General features: G+C 40.8%; 1 protein-coding gene and 2 long non-coding RNA genes across 3 annotated transcripts in view; 2 read left to right on the top strand and 1 right to left on the bottom strand.

Moving 5' to 3' along the window:
* The window catches only part of LOC116320693, a 147,166-nt gene that overhangs the window by 2,125 nt on the left and 119,928 nt on the right, over positions 1-25,113 (bottom strand). The gene's annotated exons all lie outside the window — the stretch shown is intronic.
* Positions 2,778-7,376, top strand: LOC120442788. Its single transcript, XR_005614923.1, has 2 exons — positions 2,778-2,846; positions 7,245-7,376. It is a non-coding gene; the product is annotated as an uncharacterized LOC120442788 (long non-coding RNA).
* Positions 9,981-11,544, top strand: LOC120442787. The gene is made up of 2 exons (XR_005614922.1): positions 9,981-10,077; positions 10,381-11,544. It is a non-coding gene; the product is annotated as an uncharacterized LOC120442787 (long non-coding RNA).

Below are 25,113 nucleotides of genomic sequence, written 5' to 3' on the forward strand. Positions count from 1 at the left end.
AATTTCGCACCGAGTTCGACAATATCCTTTCCAGCAATTACTTTGAAATGGACATCATTTGAACTTGATGAGTGTACTAATGGTTACAGCTGTAATTGTTATATGTATGATTATCCTTGAGTTCATAAATTCTGTCTTTTCACATTTGTCATTGAAGCATTTGATATATTCAGCCGTATAGTAAGCAGTCACACATTTAATTTTCTGATGGCTTAGTTTCATGTTAGCTCAGATTTCACAAGGACTCTTTATTGTTTAAAATTCTTTGAAAATGACTGCATCTTTAACTTCTGTTGAAAACAAGGTTTGAGTTTAGCGTTTGTAGGAAGCAGAGTGGACTGTTCAGAGGTGCAGATTTGGACAATAAATTTATAATTTAGTGATGACACATTGTTATAACGTGTTTATATCCTAGGCTGAATCTAAGTATGGTAAAGTGCTTAAAGAGGGACATTGTTGTGTGCAAAACGGTGCAGCCTTTGACAAGGTTTTCAGTGCGTTGAACGGATGACATTTAAGATTGTGTAAGATTTTTGAGGTTGTTGTTTTTTATGTTTAATAGAGGGAGTGTTAATAAACATGGACATGTCTAAGGGGCCCATTAGCTTTGTAACAGTGCACTTAGAAAAAACCTGTGAGGTGATTTTGTTTTGAGTTTTGATGAGCTAATAACCAGCTCCGGTAGAGGAGGAGTCTACCGGTGGGGACCTGATTGGTTGTGAGTCTCTGTCTAAAAGGATTGTAGTGATTCAATCCAGTCAAAAGCATAAAGAACTATTTTCCTAAAAAGGAAAACAAAATAAAACAAATGAATGAGCTCATTTTGCTAATGTGGAGCATCTGATTATTTGCGCCGGAGGCTCGACTATCAGCAAAATATCATGTGTGAATGTAGGTGAGTGAATGTGTGTGACTGGACCAAGGTGGGGATGACTAAAATTTATCATGCAAGCAAGAGAAAGAGGATGTTGATTTTAGGTTGCTGATGTTTGCTTTGAGGGAATTTCTGTTTTATTTACTGGGGTTAGATTATGTTATTACATTATAAAATGCTAAATGCTAAAAGGGAAACATTTTTTGATATAACTCATGTTACCATTAACTGAAGAAACACATGATTGATAACTGTTCTGTTTTAAGTTTTTTTTTTTTTTTGTTATAACACAGATTGGATCATAAAGTGGGAGAGTTGAGTATGAAATGTAAAGTACAGGTTTTGTTTCCAGGAAGTTCCAAGGATGCAGATTTTGAATGGAGCAAGGAGTTCGAGGAGATGTGACATGATGATTAAATTGATTTTATTCCTTAAACGCAGGTTTTCAGGGCCGGAGCAAATATACCTGAGAGGAGGATTGCTGAGATGCTTGGACAGATGATATGACTAACCTTTTTTTCCCTTTAATTTTTTAAGCCCGGGTGACGCATTTTGAGTTTTTATTTGGACACACATGTGATGTGTTCAAATAAAAAAAGGGGGGATTGAAATAAGTTTTAGGATCATTTAATGACATTTTGGGGGTTTTGATAATTGTTATTTTTAAATAAAGGATTAAAATGAACTGAATTCGGTTTAGAAGATAAAATGCTGTATTCATAAGAAGCTGTACACCAAACTTAAAGGGAATTGCGGGACACTTTGAATAAAATGCTTTGGGGAGAAAAGCATATCTCCCCAGTCAGATTTTACGACAAGAAAATGTTTGATTTCTTTTTGATTTTTAGAATAAGTTGTTATAATTTAGGCTTAAAAAAACAGATATTAAATAGATTTATTTCTAGGGTAAAGGAGAGCTTGTTATGAGAATGTTAAAAGCGTCGCTGACCGAAATGAATAGATTACACACATAGAAATGATTTCATACACATTGCATTTTGTGCCTATTAAAGAAATGTTGCTCAAGTCAATAACTGAAGGTCAGAAGCTTTGTTTGGCGCTATGTCCAGGCAATTTATTGTGCAAGATGACAGAGCATGGAAGGCCACACACGCTTACAGACATATAGAGTCCATAAACACACATGACAGTATTGATTCCAGGCCAAAGGCCTCAAATCCATTTAGCTTCTAACTGAATAGGAGTTTCGCTTGCAACTAAACTGTGTGACATGTAAAACATTGAGATAACACATGCAGCTCCACATGAGTCTTATTATATAAAATGCAGTCACAGAATAACGAACGCTTGTCGAAGTGACCAAGGTTTCTTGATTTAAAGCAGGAGCAAAGGAAGGAAAGCTTATATATTTTGGTTAAGTCTGATAAAGTATAATTAGAATGTACCATTACATTAAGAGCAGTAAAATGAAATAAAATGCTATACCAAAACAGGTTATAACACAGGAAATGAGAGTTCTAAAATGAAGTTAGTGTTAACACACAGAAGTTGTTTCTAGGCAGCTTTTGGCTATGATGAAATGTATTCAGGAGTAATTGATTATATGCTTACACTTAGTTGATTAAAATGGTTGTTTTTTCTTTGATCCTTTAGTAGAATAAGTGTTTATGATGATTTTCTTGTGAAAGGTGACTTTAGGTCAGAGCTACACAGCAAAAATGCCAGTGTTGATTTTTCAGTGTTAGTAGAATTCAACAGAGTTCCGAGTTAGTTCAACACTTAATCGAGTTAAAATAACACATCGGGAGTTGATTCCTGAAAAGTGTTGGTGTGGATTTTAGTCGTTACTGCATTTTAACACTGTGGGTGTTAAATTAGACCACACCTTCATTTCCTGTGGAGCTTCGCATTTCAGAATCTTCGGTCGCCATTTTTTCTTGCTGCTGCGGTAAGTTTTATTCGGTTAAATATCAAGTTTTAGATTGATGTTTGTTGGATTGTGTGTCCACAGGTGTTTGTACTTTGTGTCATAATAAAATGACGGTAAAAGGCTCCGCCCACCTTCTATCCATGTCTCACCATGCAACGACTTTGTGAATGGACTGGAGAAGTGTAGTGGCAGAGTCCTCCGTCAGGAATAAGATATGTGTGTCGACTTTTATTCTCCTCAAAATTATTATGCCATAACGCTGCACAGAGCAGCTCTGCTAACAGGTTATGGGCCCAGAGCAGCAGCAAAGAGGTCCTGTAACTGCCAAAGGAAGGGCAGCGTTTCCTGAAACCGCAAGTTACCGGCAGGTGTTAAAAGTTTGGCACGATTGAGTGAGTAAGCGTTTTGTGCATCATGAGCAGACGCACGGCAGAGTCGGGCAGTCGATATTCCGTTTGCAATTTGATGGAGATGAAAGGAAATATGAGATATGGGAAACGAAGTTCCTTGGTCATCTCAGACTACAAGGTTTGAAAGATGTCATCTTAAAGGCTGAGGGTGATGAAGAAGCCGATGGTGAAGATGATGACAAAATGCAGAAGCATATGCAGAGTTGATACAATTTCTGGATGACAAAAGTTTATCGTTAGTTATGAGAGATGCAGTTGATGACGGACGGAAAGCCCTAAAAATTTTGAGAGGTCATTATGCAGGAGTGGGCAAGCCAAGGATCATAAGTCTGTACACCGAACTCACTTCTCTCACAAATGAAAAGAATGAAAGTGTGACGGACTATATTATCCGAGCAGAAGCAATTATCACAGCGTTAAAAATGCGGGTGAGTCACTAACTGATGGACTTCTGATCGCAATGATAATGAAAGGTCTACCAGAGACGTTTAAACCCCTGATTGTGCACGTTACACAGAGTGAAGCAAAAATCACATTTTCAGAGTTTAAAGTAAAACTCAGAAGTTATGAAGAAACCGAGAGAATGCGTGCGGCTGTAACTGATGACAACGTAATGAGGACAAAAGTGCAATCAGACCAGGATTCTACTTCATGGCGAGCAGATGACCGAAGATCAAAGAATAATGAGATTGTGTGTTTTAAATGTGGACTAAAGGGACACACTGCAAGAACGTGCCGATCCAGAGTATGGTGCAGTTTTTGCCGGAGTAGTACACACAAAGATGCGACCTGTAGAAGGAAGCTAAGACGGGATGAAGCGAGAGGGGTCGTGGAGAAGGACTACGCGTTCAAGACGGGCTCCAAACCCCAGAGGGTCCCGGACGGCGGCCAAGAGATGCTGAATAACCAGCTACTGGTGGATACGGGAGCGACGTCACATATCTTCACGAAGATCGAGAGTTTTAAGACTTTTGATGACACTTTTCGACCCGAGGCTCATTGTGTAGAGTTGGCTGACGGAAGGCGGAGCAGAGGAGCTGCAAAGCGGCGAGGAGATGCTGAGATAAGTATGTTTGACAGTAAAGGACGCAGCCACAAGGTAACATTGAAACAAGCACTCTACATTCCATCGTTCCCACAGGACATTTTGTCAGTAAAAGCAGCTACTAGTAACGGAGCCACTGTGGTTTTCAAACACGGGGACAGTTTTCTTAAACATGTTGATGGAACAAAATTCCCTATATATGAACATGAGAGACTGTTCTTTATAAACACTGTGCAAGAGTTTGAAGAGAAATGTAATGGATGTTTTGATATGCAAACGTGGCATGAAATTCTAGGACACTGTAATTATGAGGATGTTCAAAATCTGCAAAATGTCGTTGATGGAATGGAAATTAAGGGTAAAATCAACAAAAATATGCAATGTGAAGCCTGTATACAAGGGAAGTTTACTCAAACTAGGAACCGAGAACCAGATGAAAAGGCCAGGGCAGCATTAGAGTTGGTACATACGGATTTAGCTGGTCCGACACGCCAAACTCTAAAGAAGGGTTTAAGTTTGTTTTGTCGTTTGTTGATGATTATTCAGGTGCAACATTTGTATATAATCTGAAACACAAAAGTGATACAACTCAAGCAACTGAAAGATTTATTGCAGATGTGGCGTCATATGGGAAAATCAAGTGCATTCGTTCTGATAATGGAACTGAATTTACAAGCAGACAGTTCAGAGATTTATTAAGTAGACACGGCATTAGGCAGGAAACTGGCGCCATATTCGCCTCATCAAAACGGAACAGCAGAGAGGAACTGGCGTACACTTTTGACATGGCGAGATGCATGTTAGTTGAGAGCGAATTGCCAAAGTCTTTATGGCCATATGCAGTACAAACCGCGGGAGTGATTCGAACCGATGTTTTAACAAACGCACAGGTCAGACAGCGTATAAGATGTTAACTGGAAAAAGACCTGATCTTTCTAGAATGAAAAAATTCGGATCATTGTGCTATGCTTATAAACAAAATAGGGGAAAGCTGGATCCAAGATGTGACAAAGGTGTTTTCTTGGGATATGACAAAAATAGTCCAGCATATTTGATCTATTTCCCAAAAACCGGGAAGGTTGAAAAGCACAGATTGATAAAAATACTAAATCCCGCGACAATGGATCAACAAACACAGAGTGATCAGATGTATGAAGATGAGGTTTATGAATCCAGAAAAGATGGTGAACCCAAACAGACGAAGGATGAGGACATTCCAGATGGTAGTGAAAGCAGTCAAACTGAGTCCGAGGTTAAAACTGAGGATAAGGTTGATGCTGGAGCTACACGTTATCCATCCAGAATCAGAAAGAGACCTGATTATTTGAGTGATTATATCACGGATGTGAAAGAGTGTGAAAATGAACAGATGCAAACCAGTGTTGATTATTGCTACAGATTGTTGTGTGAAATACCCACATCATTTAGCGAAGCTATTGTGTCAAGTGAGTCAAAAGAATGGGAAAAAGCGATGAATGAAGAAATTCAATCCCTTAAGGAGAATGACACATTTACTTTAACCACTTTACCAGAGGGTAAGAAAGCAGTGGGGGGTAAATGGGTTTATGCCGTTAAAAAGAACTCAGACGGATCAGACAGATATAAAGCTCGATTTGTGGCTAAAGGTTTTAGTCAAACAAAAGGAGTTGATTATGAGGAGACTTTTTCACCGACTGCTAATTTATCGAGTGTGAGAGTTTTGATGCAGAAAGTGGTTCAGGATGATATGTTGGTTCACCAGATGGATGTAAAAACCGCCTATCTACATGCACCAATAAATGAAGAAATATATATACAACAACCAGAAGGTTTTGAGACAGAATCAAGTGAGACTAATAAACTGGTGTACAGACTAAAGAAATCACTTTATGGGCTGAAGCAATCGGGTCGTAACTGGAACCAAACCTTACATGACTATTTAAGCAGTTGTGGATTTAGACAAAATATTGCTGATCATTGTGTGTATTCAAAAGAAACTGAAAGTGAAAAAGTAATCATCGTAGTGTGGGTGGATGATTTACTCATTGCAGCTAACAATGAAAATGTGCTTTCAGGTGTGAAAGAAATGCTCTCTTCTAAATTCCAAATGAAAGATCTGGGGAAACTTAACCATTTTCTAGGAATAGATTTTCTTCAAGAAAAGAATGTGTCAAAATGTCACAGAAAATATATATTGAGAACATTTTAAAGAGATTTAACATGCAAAACTGTAAGCCAAGGTTAACACCCTGTGAACAGAAATGGACTCATTCTGATAAATTCGAGACATTACCAGATGTGAGGAGATATCGTGAAGGTGTAGGATGTCTTATTTATCTGAGCTATTGTACGCGACCTGATTTAAGCTATGTTGTCAGCAAACTGTCACAACACTTCAATGCGCCAACTGTTGATGATTGGACAGCAGTGAAACATGTTCTGAGGTATCTAAAAGGTAGTCAAGGAAAAGAACTGTGTTTTAGGAAATGTTCAAGTGGAAAACTAGGTCTACAAGCATACAGTGATGCAGACTGGGCATCCGATGTTTCTGATAGACGCAGTATGACAGGTTATTGTGTAAGCCTAAATGAAAATGGTCCTTTGATATCATGGAAAACCAAAAAGCAGACAACTACAGCACTATCAACTTGTGAAGCCGAATACATGGCATTAGCAGCAACAATTCAGGAATGTATGTATTTGACTTATTTGATTCAAGATCTTGATGAGTTTGAGTATGAAATACCTATGATATTGGAGGACAATCAGGGAACAATCGCTTTGTCAAAAATCCAGTGAACAGACAAAGATGTAAACACATTGATGTGAAATATCATTTTATAAGGTCAGCTGTACATGAAAGGAAAGTGCTCATTGATTACTGTCCAACTGAGTCAATGGTAGCAGATATGATGACGAAACCAGCTTCAAAGTCTAAGTTAGACAAATTCTCCGTATTTGTGTTTGGAATGTAAGATGTTTTTCCGGAGGACTGTTTTTCCCCAACCTGTGTACAAGTGGGGGTGTTGGATTGTGTGTCCACAGGTGTTTGTACTTTGTGTCATAATAAAATGACGGTAAAAGGCTCCGCCCACCTTCTATCCATGTCTCACCATGCAACGACTTTGTGAATGGACTGGAGAAGTGTAGTGGCAGAGTCCTCCGTCAGGAATAAGATATGTGTGTCGACTTTTTATTCTCCCTCAAAATTATTATGCCATAACGCTGCACAGAGCAGCTCTGCTAACAATGTTAGAACAAGTAACATGATAACTAGTAAAAAAAATAGTATTTATATCAAAATACATCATCTTTAAGTGTCATATTTGAATTTTAACTGTTTTTTGTTTAGCTGGGCTACTGCTAGCTAGAACTCTGCAAAGTACCAGTTACTTTCCTAATATTCATTTAGCATAATCTGGCTATTGGCAGACTGTAATGAATATTACTTAATATATGTCACAGTTTTTATTAAATGCCTTTTATTTATTTTTTAATTAAACTGCCAAAGCCTTAGGGTCAGTGGTCTCAAACTCCCGGCCCAGAGGCCACTTGCGGCCCACGTCACCCCTTCTTGCGGCCTGTATATTGAGGTGAAGAAGTATAATGCAATTTGGCCCTTGAAGTGACTTTTTTTTTGGTCATTAGCCAAAAATGATTTAATATGAAGGCAATAAGGGCAGAGTGTTACAGGCCCTCATGGGCAGTGTAGTCCGTGCTGTAGGGAGAACGTTGTGTGTTTGAGCGCGAGAGAGGGAGAAAGTAGGAGCTGTTACCGAGGAGAAATGGAAGAAGAAAGCATGTAAATATAATAATAACCACTGCCGCCAAAAGGAGTGCCTGGTTGTAAGAAAGCTGTTAAGACTCGACTGTACACTGTGTTCGCTGACAGTAAAGCTACAAGCCCGACAACCCGACGTATTAGCCAGAGGTCTCTTTACCACGGTTCAGAGCCAAAAACTAATGTGTACACTTATTTCTGCATTTTTATTTTGTTAAATATGAACAAAATTACAGCAGAAGTGCTGCAAAGTGTTTGACCAGAAAGAGAGGACCATTGTGTTCATTTGGTAGATCAATTAAAGGCATCGGTTAGTTAAGAGTGAGAGGGGGGGAAATGCGTTCATATTTTCAGTTTTGTCTTGTTATACAATATTTGAAATTTAAAAACAAACAAACCAAACGCTACATTGTCAGGAATATTTGTGGGTGTTTTCTTTGTGGTTTCTGTTTTTTTTTTTTTTTTTTTTTTTAACTACTTGAACACTGAAGTGGCCCTCCAATGAGATCACAGCTCATTTAAGTTTGAGACCCTGCCTTAGGTGAACTAGGATGCTTAAGGGTAACCTGAGAGTATTTTTACACTATAATGGCCCCTACATCTTGTAAATTATGGGAATTTCATTATAGTGTGCATTTCTGTAGCCAGTAGGGTATTTTTCTTTTTTTTAGATTAAAATTTTTTCATGGTAAATTAAGCATTTTCTAGTCTAAAAATGAATAACAGGGTTATATTAGGGTTTGTTAGAGAGTGGGGAGGGTTTTTATGGCTTAAAATATATAAAAAAAAATAGAAATATGGTTTCTACTGACCCCTGCGATAATTGAGAGAATACTGTATTGCAGTCATGTTACACAGCTTGTACTACTTAAAGATGGACCAAGGATGTTTTTTCTTAACAAAATGAATTTTAGCTCAGTCTAAAGGGACTAGACATGCTAGATATTTTGCAAATAAATGGTGTTATATGCTTGACCTTATTCTACTCTTGGAAGGTGGTGATATGCTGGTTCCTGACAAGAGATGAAGAAATCAAAGTCAGCTTTTCAAGACAGCCCCAAGACTCCTCGCAACCTGTGTTCAAATGTGAGGCTGTTGTCAGGTGATGAATGCAAGGAAGAGGCACTCAACTGACATGAAACATGTCAAAGACAACATGAAGGTGACATTTCAACATAGGCAAAAGTGGTTCAAGAACCTGCCACAGCTTCTACTGTCCTGGACCTTTTCCCAAGATTTCTGTACACCTGGCTTGGTAAGGCATAAAATGATTTAGTGACAGCTTTGTGGTTCCTTTGTTTGTTTTCTTGTTAATGTGTTGTTTCTGTTGTTACACGTTGTGTTTAAGATTGACCAAGACTTCACAATGCTGTTTGTTGGGGAGGAAGTGTCTGCTAAGTTCCTTGCAAAGTGGCCAACCAAGCCAAGGATCATCAAAGATTGCAAAAATCTGTCTCAGAGTACAGAATTGGATGAGCTGCTCATTTCTGCACAGCGTTACTCTGACGAGGGTGGTAAGTGTAAGTTGGAAATGGTAGATTTTGCATGCCTTTACAGCATTTGCTTAATTCCCACAACACACTATATCACTGGACCATACCGGTAAACCTTTACTACAAATTGGAATACAGCTGTCCATTTTCTAAATCACATTGGGTTTCTGTTCATTTCTGTATGGTATGAAAACAAGCTTACGAACATGTTAAACCTGAAATGACATTTAATGTAGTTTGAACACAAAAAAGTTACGTAATCTTACTATTGTTATGACTCGATATGTACTTCACGTGGTGGCCAGAAGATTTTAAGTCTCTAGAAAGAAATTTGTATACCAAGGCACTGGAAAACTGCCTTATTTGAAAAATTATCGGGTGTCTAAAATGTCATCATGGTATTACATAACGTGGAAAAAATGACTGCTGTGGTCCTTTAAATGACAGTAATTGTGATGATCTTAATTCCTATTCTGTAGTTTGGGACTCATGAGGCGGCTGCCAGCTTTTTGCTGCTTCACTTGTTACCTCCAACATCTAAGGAGGGAAGTCTTCAAAGATTAGCACATCAGATGCTGCTCACCACCTAATGAAATTCATCAAGGTATGATTTTAGAATTGTATATTTCTCTTTTGATGAGAACAGATGCAAATTATCAAGGGCTGATATTTTAAGATGGCAAGGTGATCCAATATGCAGCAGATGTATCTATCCCAGACAGGCTTGGTGTTGCAGGACTGACATGTTATTGTTTCTATTAAAACTAAATGTACACATTGAAACAAAAATAATTGTGCGCGCGGAGTGAACCATTTTAATATTGTCATAATTTCAGGCAGCTATGCCTCAACATCAGATTACCAATTTTGTTTAATGTGAATCACTTGGTTTCTTTCTCTCCCTCAGGTGGGAGGTAGCACGGAGGCTTTTCTTAAGGCTGGCCCCACTCAGCCATTCGTCCTGTGTGTTGGAGAAAGAAAGAACATCATCCAGAGTTTCTACATTGTCCTAGATCAAAAGGTCATTCCCTGTGTGACACAGATGGGAGTTGCAGGTTTTGACAAGGCAAAACTTTTCAAGGCACATTTTTTATTTGCCGTGTCCTTTGACAAGGCATTGAACAACTTCTACACATTCATCCAGACCACCGTGTATGGCATTGATGTTGGCAGTGTGAAGGAGAGTCCTCGGGTCAGGGAAACAAGAGGAAGTCTTCATTGTACAGTTTAAAGATATCCACTATTCAGCACTTTGACTGGAAATGTTCATCTGTTACATTTGCAAGATACACCACACAAGTTGCTCAGTGTTATTTAGACATTTGAAGTTCCAGCATGGTTTGTACCCAGGAAGGTTTTTACGTTTGACCTGTGGAGAGCCTGGATGTTCATTCATCTTTCGCACGTACTCTGATTACAAGCGGCACTTACTCCGAGCACATGGAGACTGTCTTCACTCTGAGGTCATCAATACTTTTGAGCCTGTACCTAACGATGGAACCTCTGTTTCACAGCCTGTAAATGTGGCTCATCCCATGACAATTACTACACAGGTTCCAGTTGAAAAAAGGCAAATACTGAACATGTGCAGCTCTGTTATTGCTCAGGTACAATCATTAGGAGTTCCTGAAAGTACTGTGCAGTGTTTAGTTGTTTCATTGGAGGAACTGGTTAATGACATCCATGCGCATGCAAAACAATCTGTTGTTGACTGTTTGTCAACTGATACCATGATACAGACATCAAGTTGGGATGTATGTTTGTTCTGGTGTTGAAAATGAGATGCCTTTGTTCAGTAAGATTGTCAATATAATTATTAGATTGCAATGCTTATCTTCTAACTTGTAAGGCTTCAACAGTATATTTCAATGAGCACTTAAATGCATTTGTTATTGAGGATGGATTAGATGTCTTTGCACTGATCTCTGTAGATGATCTAGTGTACTATAGACCTTATGATAGGCAATTTTCAAATGGCACTGATGACAAAATGTACATTGTCCCATACTGTAATTTTGTATAACTTGTTTATTTGTGGTGTATCAGAATACAAAGTGTTTTGGAACGTTAATGTCTTGTATTTCTTTGTAATGGGTAGATGTTAGGGGTTACTTGTAGCAGTAGAGATATCAGATTAATGGGAGTTTATTGTAATCTGGTAGTATTAATGATTTGACTGACACTAGTGTTAGTGTTAGAAAATTAACACTATTCAGTGTTGAATTTTTAAACACCAGGGCTAGTGTAAAGTACTACCAACACTATTCGGTGTTAATTTTTTAACACTTAACACCAGTGTAGAATATTTTTGACACTGGTCAGTGTAACTCAGTGTTAATCTTTAACTTTGTGCAGTGTTAAAATAACACTAGCTCATTGTTAAAAATATAACACTTTGAAAAGTGTTAATTTAACACTCAAAAGAGTGGACACATATAGACACTTTTCTAGTGTTAAATTTAACACTCACAGTGTCAATTTGACACTGGCGATTTTGCTGTGTACGTGCAGCTGAGACAGTGCAGAATGTTGATGATCAGATAATGGAGAATAGAGCAAGCGACAGGAAACATATGCAGGGCCGTGAAAGCAGCGCTTTAAGACTGTTAAAATGCTGTGGACTAAGATGAGTGATGTTTAAGACTATATATGAACAAAAGTCAGAAAGTCAAAATATAATTAGGTTCGTGCTTTTGAATTAAGAGAAAAATTGATGAACATAAGTTAGGGGAAGCGTAGTAGGGAGAAAGTGTTTTTTATCCCTTACAGGAGAAGATTTCGACAAGAGAGGGACCCAGAAAAGGACAGACCACTGGAGATTCACAATGATGATTTGCTGAGCCAGAGGATGGCTAGAGAGGGTCAGAGAAATGACATAAGTGAAGTGTGATGACCCTCTAAAGCGGGTCACCAAGAGAGGGTGTGTAGAGATTAGAGAAATATTTTACTGCTATTGTTCATATTACCATGGCATTAACAACATAATCAACAGTATTGATATTGTATTCAGATGTTCAAACGTATTGGTATCACAGTAGCCTTTTTTACAGGTCCAGTAAGAACCACTTTAGACTGTTGAGTTGAATGCTTTTATAAGCTTAAATGTTTATATGCAGACTGCATTGTGAAAGAAAGTATACTCTGTGCCAAAATAAGACAGGAAATTACATGTATGCAGGGCAAGCTTTTTGCAGAAGTGAAACCGAAAGCAGAGTCTGAGTGCAAGTTATTTTGAGCAGGTTATTTTGTATTATCTTTTATGCATCTATATCTTTTGATTAAGCTTTTAGTAGTGGTTCTTTATTAAAACATTTATTCAATAGATTATATATACATAGTTTCAGTTAGGTTGCTATGCACATGCTGCATTTTCTTGCCTGTATAAGTTTCAGTTTAGGACGTGCTGCTGATGTCCCAGACGATAAGCGGGCGTCTGCCAGCGACAGGAAGCACCTGCCGTGGAGATGGAGACAATGTTCTTTTAAACTGTGTTAAAAGTTAACCGAACGTTTGTGGTTTTGAGTTGACGTATCCATGTATTGTATTTGTGAACGCAAGAGGGGGCGTTAAACCCCGATGCTATAAGACGATTGTCTTGTGTATTTTTGAGCAGAGATCTACAGCTGATGTTGTCGCGTACATCTCGCTGCGTGTTTCATTAAAATCATCGTTTGACTCCAGGGTCAGTGTGTTATTCCGATTTCCTCCATCTCTCCTTAATTAAAATGAACCTTAACACATTAGAGGGACAGATCACATCAAAATGTGCTGTACACATTGTCATTGTTTTCATTTACTCCTGCCATCAGCCAGAATAAAGGCTCGCTTTTGTTTTAAGTTCAGTTTCCTCTCTCTCTCTCATTGTCTGCTTTTGGGTACGTTCTCTCAACACACCTGCATACCCTGCAGTGACACACATTGGCCTGCTGTTTATCCATCTAGAATGTTTTGTTGTGAGTTGCCTAGTTTTGTGAGATAGAATAGAATATCTCTTCGATTTTAAACTCTATTCTAGCCAACATCAACAACTAAACATTCCCGTCATTAACAAATAGAGATGGTGTAAATACCAACTCACCATTTAAAAATTATTATAAAATACTCAACATAAACCACCATTATCTTGGTAAACACTGTACATTAAAACTCCTAACACATTAAATTAAGACTTCTCTTATGTTTTGATCGATGTATCAAGCCAAATAGACAGGTAAAGTAATTCGAAGTAATACACATAGACATAGAACTTGAGAACATTTGACAGAACATTACAATGTTTTTGTGCTAAAGAACACTCAGAATATCATTAACAGGCAGAAACTCCCCTTTATACTTTAGTTCACTGACCCTCCTGGAACACAATTATAAATATTTCTATATAAGATATTCTCATAAATGACTGTGTACAAGAAAGCTTAAAGTTTACAGTCTGTTTAATATCCATAAGTTAGCTTTCTCACGTATAGCACAGGTCAATTTTGAGAAATGTTCTCTGCTGCAGTGTATGCAATTTACACTAATGCCATGATGTTCTCTCGTACAAGTTCACAGCCTGATATGGGTCTGTTGGTGGAGTCAGATGGGACTCGGTCATGAGGATATTGCATAGTTCATACACATCGGGGTCACATGGTTTGGTCAGTCGAAAAACACACTCAGTTTTACACATTTCAACATGTTCTTCTTCAGTGGGGCAAAGGAAGTCTTTTGTCCCGTAGAGCTCAGGTAATGTATACATTACATTAGGTCGACCACTGGGGATATTGATGTTTGTTGATGGCCTGATGGAGTGTGCATTCCAAACCTGTGCAGTGTCATCCAGCTCATCCTGTTGACAAGAATACAGAAATTAAAGAAATGCGATCGCATGTATGTATATACATATACGCAGATCACGATGAGACAACTCACTCACTTAGAGGAAGGTTTCTTATATTTATGCAATTTATTATTTTTAAACAATCATGTGAATTTTTGTAATCATGTACTTTACCTAATGTCATCTGTACAAGTGTTTCACACACTAACTCCTGTTACTGTTATGCTGTGATATTTTACATTAGTACTATTAGTCTTATTACTACCTGCTTGGCTCATCAACTCCCCTTATAATAATCAATTTGTTTTATGTCACTGATCATTGTATTTTGTATTTGAAAGTTATTTGGATATTCCAATCAAAATAATTCCAAATTGTAAATAGTTAATATTATAGATGACAAATTTTCATATGCCATGTCAACATCTTCAACATAGATGTTACTGTAGTCTTGGTTGTTGAGCTCTGCCTTAAGGCGGCCAATTGATTAAGCCTAAATTATAGTATTTACACAATTTTTCATTTACTCCCTGCTCCTCTCAACCTCTTCTCCCTGTCTTGTCTCTTTCTTCCTGCAAGTCTCTCCATTCCCTAAACCTGGCACAGATCTCATCTCTCACAATACTTCGTGTATTACCTCTCTATCACTTCCTCCATTTCCTTTATCTCTCACACACGCATGCATCCATACATGCAACAAAACATATTTTATTAACTCACCTGGATGAGTCCCATGCAACAAAACTGAAGGAGGTTTTTGTCCAGAAACCCACCATCAAAGTACCCGTTGTCTCTGATGTCTGCAAACAAGGTTAACCAGAACTCCAGACACTGGGTGCGAAGAAAACGCCACCAGTATTCAATCCTTTGATTGGCGGTACTTGCTCCCTCCAAGTAACTCTCAAGGGTGTCGTTAGGAGCCACGGGCACAAGGAAACGCTGAAAGCCTCTAACATGGCCATTTTCAGTTCCAAGATTGCCCCTCACAACTCTAGGGCAGCCTTTTAAACGCTGCACTGCTTCTATGTAATACCCCCCGAACACTTTCGGATTACTATTTGTTGTGTACGCATTAAGCCAGATTATTTTTCTCGAGAAACCGTCAATACTACCATTGATACAGATGCCATATGGCTTCAGTTTGTCGTATGAGTCCATGTGCCAGATGAAGTTCGGCCCTTTTGAAAAATAGTTCCTTCGCCTGAAACGTCTTGCTTGCCTCAGTGCGACACCTCGGGGATCCAGCTCCTTCAACACCAAGCACACATCCTCTTTCCTCACGCGTAGTCCATGTTCTCTGCATTTATTGTACATCCATCGGTATCCGTGAAGCTGCCCAGAGTACTGCAATTGGTTGTCAATAAATTCAACCAAGACGGCCAGGTCAGAGTACGCTTTGTGACGAGTGTGTCCCCTTGCGCTAAGAACTCTCTTCAGATGTCTTTCGCTTATATGAAAACTGTGTCTACTGCAAAGCACAGTTTTAATGTCTTTATAGTTTAGTCCAAGCTCAAAGTAAAAATCTATGAATCGCTCAAATGGGTGTGTGTCCTCCATTGCTGTGGTTGTTTCTAAGGTTTCAGTGCTGATTTGGAGGTGTATGGTAACTTTTGCGAGATCCCGCAAAAGTCTGTCTTAATTTTTTTTTTTCCCATGTCCCCTGCGGGGCTCCGTAGCCGGATATCCACTTACAAGGACATTATACTGCTACTGTTCTATCAAAATTTTAAATGAATATCCTCATATGTGGCTCTCATTTTTCTTAGAAACAAAATCAGGTAAAAAAAAAAAAAAAAATCTGGTAATTCTTTGTTTTTACATTCATCAGGTTCCAATATGCCCAAATATCAAAGAGAAATTAAAAATGCATGTCGTGGAAGAGTTCGGGTCTTAGGAGGTGTTAGAGTGAATTGTTAAATGTTTGTCATTTTTATTCTTACCATTTGTACTTTAACTGTGTGTTGAAAGGAATTCTTTTGTTCTCCCTCCCAGATTCTCGAGGTTCTGAGTGGGGGCTGTAGTGTTTTATCACAGGCAACATCCTTGTGAAGGTCTGTTTGATGTGGTAAAACTTCCTGTCCTTTGTATGGCTTCACTGTGTTAACTAGGGTGAACCATAGATTGGGTGTGGGGAGGTTACCTCTTTATGACCTAGGATGTTGTTCCTGCTTTATGACCCTTTTGGTCAGCAGCCCACACACACACACACACACACACACACACACACACACACACACACACACGCACTTACAAAACCACAGGCAGGGTATTCCTTGTTCACATGTATACCCATGTAAGCCGTTATATGTTAATGACCCTATGCATATTCAAGTAACCACAATAAAAGGAGTGCTATGGGGAACCTGGCTGAGAGTCTGATGGAGGTCAAGTAGGTGGAACGACACTTGGCTCCAGGCAGGCCTCCCTCATGCATGAGTGACACAAAGAACGTTGCCTACTTGTGTCTTGTTCTTGCTGTGTAGCAAATTGTCCTGAACGTTCCAGCGAATAGGTTTACGCTACAAACCTATCATTAATTGGTCCTTCTTGAGCCGGATCCTTGGAATCGACATTCACCGAGGGGAAAAGAGACACGCCGAAAGACTGACGTCAGCCAGGATTTATAGAGGTCCTGCAGCAAAGCCCCGAGGCGTGAGAATTCGTCATCGGGCCGGTGGATTAGCCGTCTGTTTTTCTCCTCGATGGATGGTGATTGACGGGATTCGGGACTGATGCTACTCGCAATGAACAACTCCAAGTAAGTTTAGAGTCCATCTCTATAACTGTACGTCTTCGCCGCTCAGTGGGGCGTTGTCCGTGGCTGCTTAGTGGGGCTAAAATTCGCCGTCTTAGTGGGGTGATGTACAAAGCCGCTCAGTGGGGTTTTTTGTACAGAAGCATTAAGTCGCAGAGTTGCGCAGTTCGAACTTTTTTGGTTCGCCGTCTTAGTGGGGCGAAATACGGACCGCTTTGTGGGGTCCTGTAATACTTTCTCCGCCACTCAGTCGGGTGTTGAGAAGTTCCGCGGAGTCCATTTGTAGTGGACAATAGGCCTATTCTTTGTTATTGTCGTTGTTGTTGTTGTTGTGGTTGTGAGTGTGTTTGTGTGAGTGGATGCAGAGCAGAACACGTGGTCTGTGACAGCTGTTGTTGTTATTATGGGTTCCCAAGCAACTAAGAGTGCGTCAGAGGGTGACGAGAAGTTTATGATGAAATTTGCTCCTGGAAGCACTAAGTATTTAGGACATTGGCGCAAGAAATATGATTTTGAAGGTAAATTGGTTGTAGGACAATGTCAAATGTTAGTAGAGCAGTTGACAGTAAAGGCAGCTTGTGCAAAAGGGAAATTGAAACAAGAGCGAGAGTTACAACTGGCGTCCGCTAAACTGTGGTTAGAGCAGGCGCAGAAAAGACAGGAGGCAGTGAACGCGAAGAGAGCAGCTTTGCAAGCATTAGCTGTGAAACCTGAAGATGAGACGGTGCAGTCTACTTCAGTGGTGCTGACGTTAAGGGACCAACAGCGAGAGCAGCATTAGAGAGAGAGAGGAGGAGGAGAGTACGACAGGAGTTTGGGGATGCCGCAGCACAATATTTAAGCCCTTATAACACTAGATTCAAAACTAAAAGGGATGAGGCGAGTGCAGCTGGTATGCCTGTCTACCCTGTCCTAGATACCTTTCCCATGGTGGAGGTCGCGAATCCTCATTTTGGTGTTGAAGGTGACCGAAGCCGTGTTATTTGTGTTTACAGGCCATGGAGTGAATCTGAATGTGCAGAGGCATGTAAAGGTTTAGGAGACCCGTTGACTAATGTTGATGAATTTATTGCCCGACACAAGCAACTCTGCTCCTCGTACTGCTTAAACGGCCAGGAAACAGAAGCCACCTTTAGGAAGTGTCTCACATATAACTGGGCTCGGGTGCGAGGCACCTACACAGGGAGGGATGGTAATACCGTCCTACCCTATGGCCAAGACAACCTAAGAGGCCAAGTTGATGGGGTTTATGAGCGTCTTAGAACTACCTTTAAAGCTTCTGTAGATTACAACAAAATCGCCCAATGTGTGCAGAAAGAAGGAGAGGATGTTCATGAGTTCAGGGCGAGATTAGAGGAAGTTTTTAAAGAGCATAGCGGCCTTGAAGAGAGTGCGGAGAAGGCCAGCCCATATCAGCAGCAGTTAAAGCATGCTCTGATGAATGGCTTCCATCCACGCATTGCTGCTTTCATCAGAAAACAAAATGTTAATCAGAACACTGACGGGTCCGTTGAATGCATGAATTGGGCCCGCCATGCGCAGGAAGTTATTAAAAATAAAAAAAAGAAGTTACAAAGCTCTGAGGCCGCTGCCTTTTTAGCAGATGAAATTTTGTTTCAGGGACAGGCTGGAAGAGGGCAAAACAGAGGCAGGAGTAGAAGAAATAGAGGCTCATGGCAATTTAGGGGGAACCGTGGCAAAAGAGATGATAAGTGCTATGCATGTGGGGAAATGGGCCACCACGCAAGAGAGTGTCCTGATCGCATGCCTGAAGAGTATAAACGCCCTGATGCAAGAAACCCTTATTATAATAAATGACTAGCACCTGTTGACACTGCTAACACACATACATGTACAAATGATCCTTTAGTTTGCCAGAATTTACAACAGCCTTTGTTTCAGACTCTAGACTTAACTGAAGTATTGTTAAATCTGTCAGGGAAAGAAGTAAAACCAGTTCGCATGTTAACTGTGCAAGGCAAAACTGTTCAATTTCTGTGTGATTCAGGTGCAGATAAAACTGTTTTAAAAGATCATGTGTCAGGAGTTGATCCTTCAAGTGGCACAATTTATGTGAAGTCTGCAAATGGTCAGTTAAACCAGCATAGAATCTCTAAACCAGTGTGGATTAGAGATCCTACCACAGGAGAGGCAGCTCAGGGTTCAGTTGTAATGTGCCCAACTTGTCCGGTGAACCTCTTGGGAAGAGATATGATGATGAAACTTGGAATTTCAATAATTCCAACATCCATTGGGATGATAGCTGCAGGGAAAGGAGAAACTGCTGAGACAATGGTTCATCAGGACAGTGGGGATTTGCATTATTACTGGACACTTGACCTGTCGGCCTCCAGACCGGATCAAATAAACTGTAAACTGTTAGCTGCAGCTGAGGAAATGTTGACAACCAGCCACAACACACAGGCGCCAGAAGACTTGCATGTCACACTGAGATTTAAGACCACGCTTGGGCCTGATGAGGCCTACACAGATAAAGTGCTGAAATTAGGGCCACAGAGAATCACCATAAAAGCAATATATACTGATGGTGAAACCATGGCTGGATGTAGTGTGATCCTTTCTGAAGCTGCACAACAACTTTTTACAGGGCAGACACCACATATTTCACTGACAAAGAGTGACACAGCTGAGTGGTCAGACTTAGCATCTTTGGTGAGACAGGGGGAGAGTGTTGGAATGTGGCAGCAAGCTGGAGGGGGTTGGGAGACAGACATGCAGCACAGCATCTTTCGTAAAAAGCTGGGATGGGTGACACATACTACACCACAAACACACTTAAAGGGAGGTGAGAATGACACAACAGAATGATATGTTGTAGATGTCAGAGATCACCCGGAGCTTAAACAGGTCCCAGAGAAGCTCTGGTCTACTGGGAAGACTGATGTGGGGTTAATGACCACAGCGAGTCCAGTAGTAATAAAGCCCAAAACGTCTTTTTAGGCCAAGAGTGAAACAATATCCCTTGAAGCCTGATGCAGTGGAAGGCATTAAACCAGTAATAGAGGATATGATTAAAGCAGGGATACTAGTTGAAGCTCCACAAGCAGTATGTAACACACCCATCTTCCCAGTTAGAAAGGCTGATTCACAGTCGTGGCGCATGATTCAAGACTTAAGGGCTGTAAATCAGGCAGTGGAGAGTATAGCTCCATGCGTCCCTGACCCCCACACCTTGTTAAATCAGCTTAAGCCAGACAAGACACACTTCACTGTGGTAGATTTAAGTAATGCCTTCTTTTCCATACCTGTGCATGAGAATTCACAGGGTTGGTTTGGTTTTACGTATCAAGGCAAAAATACACATACACCAGATTGTCAAGGGTTTTGTGATAGTCCTACAATTTTCACACAGAATATTACAAATTGTCTGTCTGATTTTGTAGTTCCATCACATTCACAGATGTTGGTATATGTCGATGACATTTTAATTGCATCCAATTCAGAGAAGAATTGTAGAGACGTCTCATTGGCATTGCTAACTCACTTAGCTGAAACAGGTAACAAGGCCTCACTTTCAAAGCTACAGTGGGTAAAGACAGAAGTGAAATTTTAGGACATCTGCTTAGTGCAGCAGGGAAGAGCATACATCCAGAGAGGAAAACAGCTATTTTGGCAGCACCTAGGCCAGTGACAAAGAAACACATGATGCAGTTCCTAGGTTTGCTAAATTTCTGTCGATCGTGGATGCCCCATTACGCTGAAGTTGCGCAGCCATTACTAAATATGATGTACAGTAAACCTTTAGCTATGTCAGAAAGTTTGAGTTGGACCCTGAGGGGAGCAAGCTCTGTGCATGCTGAAACAGATGCTGACAGGAGCATCAGTTCTAGGGCTTCCAGATTATAACAAGCCTTTTGTTCAAACTGTTGACTGTAAAGGGCATTTTATGACGTCCATGTTAGCACAAAAGTGTGGAGGTAGAATGAAGCCAGTAGCCTATTATTCTAAGAGGCTGGATTCAGTGGCTTGTGCCTTACCTCATTGTGTGCGATCTGTGTGTGCAGCTGCTGAAGCCGTAAAGTGTTCTGGTAAAATTGTTTTGTTTCACCCTTTGACCCTGCTAGTTCCACATGAGGTGGATGTTTTATTGCTGCAGACTAAAATGACATTTTTGTCACCTGCAAGACACTTATCTTTAATGTCACTGTTGCTCTCCCAGCCACACATAACTATTAAGCGGTGTACAACTTTGAATCCCTCTACACTGTTACCCACAGAGGAAGAGGGTACACCACATGTGTGTCGTGAGCATGTGGAAACACAGTGTAAACCTAGAGGTGATTTAACAGACATACCACTCACTGAGGGCAAGGTTTGGTTTGTTGATGGTTCAAGTTTTAAAACGGCAGAGGGAAAGACTAAAACAGGCTTTGCTGTTGTGGATGATGTGCGGGTCATCCATGCTGGGCAGTTATCGCATTCCATGTCTGCCCAAGCAGCTGAGATAGTGGCTCTTACGGAAGCCTGCAAAGCAGCTGAGGGGCAGGTAGTGACTATATATACAGACAGTCAATATGCCTATGCTACACTTCATTTCTTTGCCGCTCAGTGGTCAAGACGAGGCATGACAACCTCAACAGGGAAACCTGTGGAGCATGCAACACTTTTACAGGACCTGTTGAGAGCAGTCTTACTGCCCAGTAAAGTTGCGGTTTGTAAATGTGCAGCACACACACGTGGCACTGACCCCATTGCACTGGGCAATGCCTTTGCAGATAAAATTGCAAAGGAAGCGGCCCTTGGAACACATGGGGTTCATATTCTGGCGTCTCAGGAGCAAACTATGCCCATTACACATGATGTGTTAGCAGACATGCAGTCACACTCACCTCCAGCTGAGATGCAGCTGTGGCTCACTAAAGGAGCGAGCCTGAGAGGTGATGTCTATTATCTTTGTGATAAGCCTATATTGCCTAAGAACTTATATAGGACTGCTGCACTTTTGAGCCATGGGCTCTGCCATGTCTCCACAGCCAGGATGGTGGCAGCAATCGAACAGCAGTTTTTCACACTGGGATTCAATGCTTTTTCAAAACATTTCTGTAAAGCATGTTTAATATGTTGTAAACATAACACTCAGGGGAACCTCAGACCTAGAAGAGGAAGGTTTCCCAGACCCAGCTACCCATTTGAAGTAATCCATATGGATTTCATTGAGTTGTCTAACTGTAACACCTACAAGTACTGCCTGGTAATTGTGTGCCCGTTCTCAAAGTGGGTTGAAATTGTCCCCACTAAGAAAGCAGATGCTATTTCAGTGGCTAAGACGATATGCAAAAATGTGATCCCAGAGCATGGGATCCCCCAGACTATATACAGTGACAATGGTCCTCATTTTGCGAATGAAGTAATTGAGAAAATGTCACAACATCTGGGGATAACACTGAAAAACCACTGCTCATACCACCCACAAAGTGCAGGGCTGGTTGAAAGGACTAATGGCACAGTAAAGCTGAGGCTCAGGAAAACAATGGAGGAAACAGGCAGAACATGGGTAGACTGCATTGAGCTAGTGAAAACGTATATGAGAATCACGCCGACTGATAATGGCCTAACTCCCTTTGAAATAATATATGGCAGGCCATTTAGAGTTCCAGTGTTTTGTACTGATAATGATAAAGCAGAAGAAGAAAACACACTAGCAGACTGGATGATTAAAATGCTGAAAAGCAAAGAAGTCACGAGTGCAAATAATCTGCCAGATGATTCTGTTTCTGTACAGGACGAACGTTTGAAGCCAGGAGACTGGGTGCTGATAAAGGTCATAAAGAGGAAGTACTGGTCGAAGCCACGGTGGGACGGACCGTACCAGGCTCTGCTGACAACACCAACAGCTGTGAAAATCGCAGAACGACCCACCTGGATACACCAAAGCCACTGCAAAAAGGTGACACACATCCAGGCCAGCTCGGAGTAAGTGGCAGGAAGACTGGGTACAAAGGGGGGGGAAAGCCTCCAGGGCCCCTCGTCTCAATCCGGTGAAGAAACCAACTGAGCCACAGGTACTCATCAGAATGGCTGGGAATGTGCTGTTCGCCTTCTTGTGCCTGTGGACCCAGAGTGGGATGACAGGAGCGCACTGGGACAGAGCAAATCACACCCAGTACCAGCATGGGTTTTCAACCAACTACTGGTGGCAGTTTATGAACACAACCGCTCACATAAACAATAAGACCAATTGTTATGTTTGTGCACACATGCCACTGTCTACACATTCTTCTGGACTGTGGCCATATAGCATCACTGAGAGCGAGACAGTTTGTTTGCTTGCTTTAGCAACACATCCAGGAGTAAAACGTACTTGGAACACTGCCAACTTTTCAACTCCCCTGAACCTGAATGGGAAGATTGATTCACCAGTAGCTGGGAAGGTGAACTGCTCTGGTAAGACAGATCTGCTGACTTGGCCCCAAGTTTCTGATCCACTGCCGGACATCATACTGTTAAATAAACTGGAAGCAGGCCAGTTACCTATGTGTTTCAAGGGCAATGGGTCAGCCCAAGTTGGGGATTTACCATGGCATCTATGCAACGTCACCTATTCTTTTTGCCCTCGTTTGAATAGAATTAGGTGTCTGACGTGTCTGATGAATGCCAGGTGTGCGAGTGATGAAATTCAACGAGCAGCAGACTGTGCATTTGACTCTTCGTACCAAATGACACTTACTGAGGGAAGACAGAATGTGACCAAATGCTCAACAATCGCACCAACACCTAAAGGTACGAGGGTGTTAGCAGACTGGTATTTCTTATGTGGACATAAGGCTTACCCATCTCTACCAGCAAAATGGGGAGGTCTATGTGCACTCGTGAAATTGTCTGATCATGTTTTCTTCATGGAGAGAATTGAACATCATCCAGGATCAAAGACAAAGAGAGACATACAGAGTGCAAGCACAAGGCTCACAGATTTAAGTGAGGTCCCCTGGGAGTTTCGAATCTGGGGACCTGGAGCCAAGTTCTTACACGGATTGTTCCCATGGATCGGGGTCGGGAAAGTTGGAACTCATGTAGAAATTAACAGATATGCACTACTGAGACACATAAATTGGACCCAGACCCTTGGAACAGCCTTAGCAGAGGAGCAAAAGGCCATAAGGACAATGGTTTTGCAAAACAGACTGACTTTGGACTTGATAACCGCATCACAAAGAGGAGTATGCAAATTGATAGGAGAAACATGTTGTACGTTCATACCAGATTGATATACAAGTGGAGGAGACATCTACGAAGCACTGCAGAATTTAACCACATTGCAGAAATACATGATGAATCGCACACCAGGAGTAGATCCACCACAAGGCTGGAAAGCGTGGTTACTGTCTGGTCCTTGGTGGCATCTTCTTTTGAAAGTACTAACTCCTGTTTTCGGACTATTGATACTGATTTGCTTATGTATAGGATGCATTTTGCCGTGTATAAGATCAATGCTAACTAAAATGATTTCTGATACATTTGTTAATTATGTACTTTTACAACAATATGAAATGACTGAAATGAATGACATGACAGAGGCCTGTGTATGAATGACGCCTGCACTGAAAATGTTAAGCAAGAGGTGCATGGCTGAGAATATACTACATAGGAATAATTTGGAGCATAAAAATTACAAAACAGGAGGGAAAATGTTAGAGTGAATTGTTAAATGTTTGTCATTTTTATTCTTACCATTTGTACTTTAACTGTGTGTTGAAAGGAATTCTTTTGTTCTCCCCTCCCCAGATTCTCGAGGTTCTGAGTGGGGGGCTGTAGTGTTTTATCACAGGCAACATCCTTGTGAAGGTCTGTTTGATGTGGTAAAACTTCCTGTCCTTTGTATGGCTTCACTGTGTTAACTAGGGTGAACCATAGATTGGGTGTGGGGAGGTTACCCTCTTTATGACCTAGGATGTTGTTCCTGCTTTATGACCCTTTTGGTCAGCAGCCTACACACACACACACACACACACACACTTACAAAACCACAGGCAGGGTATTCCTTGTTCACATGTATACCCATGTAAGCCGTTATATGTTAATGACCCTATGCATATTCAAGTAACCAC

This window comes from Oreochromis aureus, linkage group 11, assembly GCF_013358895.1.
Source record: "Oreochromis aureus strain Israel breed Guangdong linkage group 11, ZZ_aureus, whole genome shotgun sequence".
Taxonomy (NCBI): domain Eukaryota; kingdom Metazoa; phylum Chordata; class Actinopteri; order Cichliformes; family Cichlidae; genus Oreochromis; species Oreochromis aureus.